This window comes from Coregonus clupeaformis, chromosome 2, assembly GCF_020615455.1.
Source record: "Coregonus clupeaformis isolate EN_2021a chromosome 2, ASM2061545v1, whole genome shotgun sequence".
Taxonomy (NCBI): domain Eukaryota; kingdom Metazoa; phylum Chordata; class Actinopteri; order Salmoniformes; family Salmonidae; genus Coregonus; species Coregonus clupeaformis.
In genome coordinates, this window is record NC_059193.1 from 10,900,850 (window position 1) to 10,909,137 (window position 8,288).

An 8,288-nucleotide genomic window follows, 5' to 3' on the forward strand; every position below is an offset into this window, starting at 1 on the left:
AATATTTTAGATGTCGATTAATCATAATAGAACTATTAATATCTTTATAAAACATATTGATAACCGAGACAATGCAAATTGTCTGGGTAGCCATGATTAGCTGTTCAGGAGTCTTATGGCTTGGGGGTAGAAGCTGTTAAGAAGCCTTTTGGACCTAGACTTGGCGCTCCGGTACCGCTTGCCGTGCGGTAGCAGAGAGAACAGTCTATGACTAGGGTGGCTGGAGTCTTTGACAATTTCTAGGGCCTTCCTCTGACACCGTCTGGTATTGAGGTCCTGGATGGCAGGAAGCTTGGCCCCAGTGATGTACTGGGCCGTACGCACTACCCTCTGTAGTGCCTTGTGGTCGGAGGCCGAGCAGTTGCCATACCAGGCGGTGATGCAACCAGTCAGGATGCTCTCGATGGTGCAGCTGTATAACTTTTTGAGGATCTGAGGACCCATGCCAAATCTTTTCAGTCTCCTGAGGGGGAATGGGCATTGTCGTGCCCTTTTCACGACTGTCTTGATGTGTTTGAACCATGATAGTTTGTAGGTGATGTGGACACCAAGGAACTTGAAGCTCTCAACCTGTTCCACTACAGCCCCGTTGATGAGAATGGGGGTGTGCTCAGTCCTCTTTTTTTTCCTGTAGTAGACAATCATCTCCTTTGTCTTGATCACGTTGAGGGAGAGGTTGTTATCCTGGCACCACACGGCCAGGTCTCTCACCTCCTCCCTATAGGCTGTCTCATCGTTGTCAGTGATGAGGCCTACCACTGTTGTGTCATTGGCAAACTTAATGATGGTGTTGGAGTCGTGCCTGGCCATGCAGTCATGGGTGAACAGGGAGTACAGGAGGGGACTGAGCACACACCCCTGAGGGGCCCCCGTGTTGAGGATCAGCATGGCAGATGTGTTGTTACCTACCCTTACCACCTGGGGGGCGGCCCGTCAGGAAGTCCAGGATCCAGTTGCAGAGGGAGGTGTTTAGTCCCATGGTCCTTAGCTTAGTGATGAGCTTTGAGAGCACTTTGGTGTTGAACGCTGAGCTGTAGTCAATGAATAGCATTATCACGTAGGTGTTCCTCTTGTCCAGGTGGGAAAGGGCAGTGTGGAGTGCAATGGAGATTGCATCATCTGTGGATCTGTTGGGGTGGTATGCAAATTGGAGTGGGTCTAGTGTTTCTGGGATAATTGTGTTGATGTGAGCCATGACCAGCCTTTTAAAGCACTTCATGGCTACAGACGTGAGTGCTACGGGTCGGTAGTCATGTAGGCAGGTTACCTTAGTATTCTTGGGCACAGGGACCCAGGTGGTCTGCTTGAAACATGTTGGTATTACAGACTCAGTCAGGGACATGTTGAAAATGTCAGTGAAGACACTTGCCAGTTGGTCAGCGCATGCTTGGAGTACACGTCCTGGTAATCCGTCTGGCCCTGCGGCCTTGTGAAGGTTGACCTGCTTAAAAGTCTTACTCACATCGGCTACGGAGAGCGTGATCACATAGTCATCCGGAACAGCTGATGCTCTCATGCATGCTTCAGTGTTGCTTGCCTCGACGCGAGCATAGAAGTGATTTAGCTCGTCTGGTAGGCTTGTGTCACTGGGCAGCTCGTGGCTGTGCTTCCCTTTGTACTCTGTAATAGTTTGCAAGCCCTGCCACATCCAACAAGCGTTGGAGCCGGTGTAGTACGATTCAATCTTAGTCCTGTATTGACTCTTTGCCTGTTTGATGGTTCGTCAGAGGGCATAGCGGGATTTCTTATAAGCGTCCGGGTTAGAGTCCCGCTCCTTGAAAGCGGCAGCTCGACCCTTTAGCTTAGTGCAGATGTTGCCTGTAATCCATGGATTCTGGTTGGGGTATGTACGTACGGTCACTGTGGGGACGACATCATCAATGCACTTATTGATGAAGCCAGTGACTGATGTGGTGTACTCCTCAATGCTATGGGAAGAATCCCGGAACATATTCCAGTCTGTGCTAGCAAAACAGTCCTGTAGCTTAGCATCTGCGTCATCTGACCACTTCCTTATTAACCGAGTCATTGGTGCTTCCTGCTTTAGTTTTTGCTTATAAGCAGGAATCAGGAGGATAGAGTTATGGTCAGATTTTCCAAATGGAGGGCGAGGGAAAGTTTTGTACGCGTCTCTGTGTGTGGAGTAAAGGTGGTCTAGAGGTTTTTTTTTTTCTCTGGTTGCACATTTAACATGCTGGTAGAAATGAGGTAGAACGGATTTAAGTTTCCCTGCATTAAAGTCCCCGGCCACTAGGAGCGCTGCCTCTGGATGAGCGTTTTCCTGTTTACTTATGGCCTTACACAGCTCATTGAGTGCAATCTTAGTGCCAGCATCAGTTTGTGGTGGTAAATAGACAGCTACCAAAAATATAGATGAAAACTCTCTTGGTAAATAGTGTGGTCTACAGCTTATCTTGAGATACTCTACCTCAGGCGAGCAAAACCTCGAGACTTCCTTAGTATTAGATTTTAAGCACCAGCTGTTTACAAATATACACAGACCTCCACCCCTTCTTACCGGAGTCAGCCGTTCTATCCTGCCGATGTAGCGTATATCCCGCCAGCTGTATGTTATCCATGTCGTTGTTCAGCCACGACTCGGTGAAACATAAGATATTACAGTTTTTAATGTCCCGTTGGTAGGATAACCTTAATCTTAGGTCGTCCAATTTATTTTCAAATGGTTGAACATTGGCTAATAGGATTGATGGAAGAGGCCGTTTACTCGCTCGCCGTCGGATCCTTACAAGGCACCCCGGCCTACGTCCACGATATCTCTGTCTCTTTCTCATGCGAATGACGGGGATTTGGGCTTGTCGGGCCTTCGTGTCCGACTCATTGAAGAAAACATCTTTGTCCAATACGAGGTGAGTAATCGCTGTCCTGATATTCAGAAGCTCTTTTTGGTCATAAGAGACGGTGGCAGAAACATTATGTACAGAATAAATTACAAATAACACGAAAAAACACACATAATAGTACAATTGGTTAGAGGGCTGTAAAACGGCAGCCATCTTCTTCGGCGCCATTCTAGACTCCCATCTTTGAACACACAAGACTCTGAAATATCACCTCTAAACGTATGAAGCAATATCATAGTACCAGCTGAGTGGTTAGACCCCTGACTATAATAAACAGTATTTCCCCATTGTGATTTCCAAAAACTAGAATCTGAATCGCAGGAGTGAGTCTCCTGGAGTAGAATGAAATCTGCATTAGAGTGTTTACAAAATAAAAAAAGGGCTTTTCTTTTAGTTATGTTTCGTAAACCCCTGGCATTTAGAGATACAATATTTAGTGCATTGAATTCAAAACGTTGCATAACCTGACAAAAATAAAAGAAGAAAGAAGAAAATGAATACAATGTAGTGATATGGATATCTGGTTAACTAGTTGAACTAGTAAACTAGGTAGCTAGCATTTTTTACCACCTGCCAAAGTTTTTCCCTTGCAGCAGTATCTTCTGGAGTGAGAGCCTCTTTGATGCGTAGTTTATTCTCCACGAGAAACCTGGACTCCTTGGCTTCTTTCCATACGACATCTCTGTAGATTCTCATTGTGAACCGCATGATGGTTGTCAGCGGAGATTCGTCATCCCTTCGCTTTCCAAGGCGGTGCACCACGTCGACGACATCCGGGAGCTTGTCTCGAATCCTGGGTGCTACTTTGTATATCATGGAATGTTGAGCAAAATAGAGGGTTTAAAGTTGCGTCACAAATCACCTAGCAACCGCATCAGGCGCCATGTTGGAAGACCAGTCAGTCTGGTAAAAGTCCCCCAATCTTCCACATGGCTGGCTGCGTATTGCTACCACCGGAAACGTCTGGAAGATTGCCTGTTATTTAGTTTTTCTAAGGACCCAGAAAATGGAGGCAATGGGATAACCTATTTAAGTAAATAATATATTTAGAAAATTATCAAAAACTATGTTTTATTAGTTAGCAAGCTAGCTCAAATGTGCTGCTAACGTAATGTTCGCTAGTTAGCTAACTTTACATACTGTATAGTTAGCTAAGTGAATTAAATATCACTAGTTTGCTAACTTCATATTAGCTAGCTAGTTAGTTATCTTGATGTATTTATCGTTGTAATGTAGCTTCCCAGGGTGGGCATCCTCGTCGACATTAATGTAGTGTCGAGAACTATGCTGAGATGCTGTGAGAACAAGATATCCGCTGACACTGTACTTTGATTATAAAGGTTTATTATATCAAAGGATTTCAGCGTCAATTTACAGATATCTGCAGATATCTGGAGAATAACCGGTCCAATCTCTAAAATGTTATTCTCCCCTCCTTTGTCCCAAACCATAGTATATATATCCTATGTAACCTGATATGGGTGTTTTCCCCTACAGACCAATCCCAGGACTCCACCTAACAGACTTCCTCTGTTTTAGGGTGCCCCTATAGAACTGCTCTCCAGATGCTCCCTTAAACTGAGTCAACATCCTCTAAGACCATTTGCAACCGTCAGCAAAGTCATAAATTGTTCAGATACCACAGTAACTCCAAAAGCATTTGTAGCTAACAAACAGCAATGGAAGAAGGTGAAAATATTAGCTAACGTTAGCACTTCCAGCTGTCAGAGAAGGGAGAGTAGGCTACTCTGGATAAGGCAGGTACATTTGTGGGAGGACATTATGGAAAGATTCTCCAGTTCCAATCCCTAGCGAGAAACTGAGGACAGAGAGAGATGATGGCAACATAATATTCAGTGCTGTCTAATTTGAGTATAATGCAGCCTGTTTCTTTGTGATGTTTTCTTGTCCTCAGATACATAGAGCGGTGAAACCCTGTCTGCAGATGAAGAGGTCCCCAATGAATGTCCCAAGAGAATAAGAGTACATCCTTGTATACCATGGGTTATGTATACCTAGCAATGTTAGCAAATGTTGTAAACAAAAATACATTTTTAAAAGTCACACAATGTATAAACCTATTACAACTGGAGCAGGCCAACCCTGCTGGGTGTGCACCACAGGAGGTTGGTGGCACCTTAATTGGGGAGGACGGGCTCGTGGTAATGGCTGGAGCAGAATTGGTGGAATGGTATCAAATACATCAAACATATGGTTTCCATGTGTTTGATGCCATTCCATTAATTATGTTCCAGCTATTATTATGAGCTGTCCTCAACCTCAGCAGCCTCCACTGGTGTGCACCCTTCTGTTCCAACCAAGCACTAACACACCTGATTCAATGTATCAAAACCTAATTAGTTAATAATTAAGTGTGCTATTGCTGGGCTGGAACAGAAGTCTGCTCACCCAGTAGATCAGGGATCAGTGGAGCGCGGTTGGCCACCTCTGGTATTGACTTTTTAAAAAAAAATGTTTTACCTGAAATTATGCTTTAGTAATAACAGCCTACTTGTTACTAACATGTCTAACCTTTACATATTAGTTAGCCTACTTGTACACTTTGAAATGATATGAAAGTGTTGATTGTTTGAAGTTAAGTGTTTAAACTTGTTTTAATTGTTAACTTAACTATTATTCAGGATGAACTAGTGTTGATGTTGATTAATCACAGATCACAATCCTTCAGTAAACAGGGGAAGGGAATCTGTCTTTATTTTGTCTGTTTCTGTGCTGTTTTATTTGATTGTCACTATGTTTTTCAGGTATCAGCCATGTGAACCCATTTTGCAGCTGATAATGGCCTACAGCAGCGGTTCCCAACTCCAGTCCTCCAGTACCCACAACAGCACACATTTTTGTTGTAGCCCCAGACAAACATACCTGGTTCAACTTATTTAGGGCCTGATGATTAGTTGACAAGTTGAATCAGGTGTGTTTATCCGCAGCTACAATAAAACTGTACTGTTGGGGGTATTCGAGGACCGGAGTTGGGAACCACTGGCCTACAGTATAATGCCATTTGCAATGCATCCCTTGACATTGTGCATCTGAAGCAGAGAATAGCTTAACTCACACACTGTTTACATATTGTTCAGCTATATGTTCTCAATTTAAAAACGTGGTGAAATGTCTGGAAGCGAGATATGATGGGATCCTTAGCTTAAAACATACACACAACTACTACTACCAAGTTCAATGCCAGATACTTTTCTCACAGAAGATCTGAGTGACACTTGAAGGTGCCACTGTGATAATGAAGGTGATTTGCCTAAGACTACCACAACAATTACATTGTCTATGCTAAATGTGTTTAAATTGTAAAGAAAGAAAATAGTTGGGCTATAAGAAATACTTTTTATTCAATGGGGCTAGGCAAAGCAGAGATTACACAATACTTTACATTTCACCCATACAACAACAGCCTATTATTAAAATACAGTATGTTTACAGTATCATAAACAATAGTTGTTTACACATTCCAAATTACATTTTATATATTCATACGGTTTGTGGGGGCACTTTTGTCATGACGACAAGGTGAAGGTGCTCTACTCAAATGGCACAACAGAACACTCAGATTGACCAAAGCACAGCATATAACAACCATCTTGTGTAACTGAGGGATGTCTCCTTTCAAAGTAGTAGAAACTGATACTGCTGCAGCATTGCTCATGGTGGGTGTGGTTGCCATGTTTGGCTATAAAACGTATGAACCAGCATAAATCCCAGCATGGATACAGAGATTAAAACTTTGTGGGCCCATTCTGGTTATCCTAGATGGGGGTCCAAGTGGTAACCCTTGTTTAAACCACCTGGGATAAAACCTGGGGCCCATGTGGGTTATCACACATTTTCCCACTGGGGTCCCTTAATAAGCCCAACATGAACTCACATAAGCCCAATATGGCAACCACATGTGGGGTCAACTTGGATACTGAGGACAAACCTTTGTAGGTCTTTGTTGGGTTTCCCTAATGGGGCCTATGGAACAGCCCTTCATTAACCCTTATGGGCCCCACATGGAAATGTTGGCTGGGCTGATTTTCGATTAAAAAAAAAAAATCCATGAAGGTTACTCTTTAAATTGACCAGAAGGGTGTTTATATAGCTGCATTTAGTCATGGCTCTTGGATTTCGCAATTGTGAAATACACTGTGTTGCTCACTGTACTTTACTGTACACTACCGGTCAAAAGTTTGGACACACCTACTCATTCAAGGGTTTTTCTTTATTTTTTTACTATTTTCTACATTGTAGAATAATAGTGAAGACTTCAAAAATATGAAATAACACATATGGAATCATGTAGTAACCAAAGAAAATATTAAACAAATCAAAATATATTTTATATTTGAGATTCTTCAAATAGCCACCCTTTGCCTTGATGACAGCTTTGCACACTCTTGGCATTCTCTCAACCAGCTTCATGAGGTAGTCACCTGGAATGCATTTCAATTAACAGGTGTGCCTAAAAAAATAAAAATAAATGGTCTGCCTTCTTAAAAGTTAATTAATGCGTTTGAGCCAATCAGTTGTGTTGTGACAAGGTAGGGAGGGTAGACAGAAGATAGCCCTATTTGGTAACGCTGTGTTCTGTTCTGTGAAGGGAGTAGTACACAGCGTTGTACGAGATCTTCAATTTCTCGCATGGAATAGCCTTCATTTCTCAGAACAAGAATAGACTGACGAGTTTCAGAAGAAATATATTTGTTTCTGGCCATTTTTAGCCTGTAATCGAACCCACAATTGCTGATGCTCCAGATACTCAACTAGTCTCAAGAAACGCCAGTTTTATTGCTTCTTTAATCAGCACAATAGTTTTCAGCTGTGCTAACTTAATTGCAAAAGGGTTTTCTAATGATCAATTAGCCTTTTAAAATGATAAACTTGGATTAGCAAACACAACGTGCCATTGGAACACAGGACTGATGGTTGCTGATAATGGGCCTCTGTACGTCTATGTAGATATTCCATTAAAACTCCTGAGTGGCGCAGTGGTCTAAGGCACTGCATCGCAGTGCTAACTGTGCCACTAGAGATCCTGGTTCGAATCCAGGCTCTTTCGCAGCCGGCCGCGACCGGGAGACTCATGGGCGGCGCACAATTGGCCCAGCGTCGTCCAGGGTAGGGGAGGGAATGGCCGGCAGGGATGTAGCGTTGATAGAGCATGGCGTTTGCAATGCCAGGGTTGTGGGTTCGATTCCCACGGGGGGCCAGTATAAAAAAATATGTATTCACTAACTGTAAGTCGCTCTGGATAAGAGCGTCTGCTAAATGACTAAAATGTAAAATGTAAAAATCTGCTGTTTCCAGCTACAATAGCCATTTACAACTATAACAATGTTTACACTGTATTTCTGATCAATTTGATGTTATTTTAATGGGCAAAAAAAATGCTGGAACTAGTTTTGCTGCATACTGTAG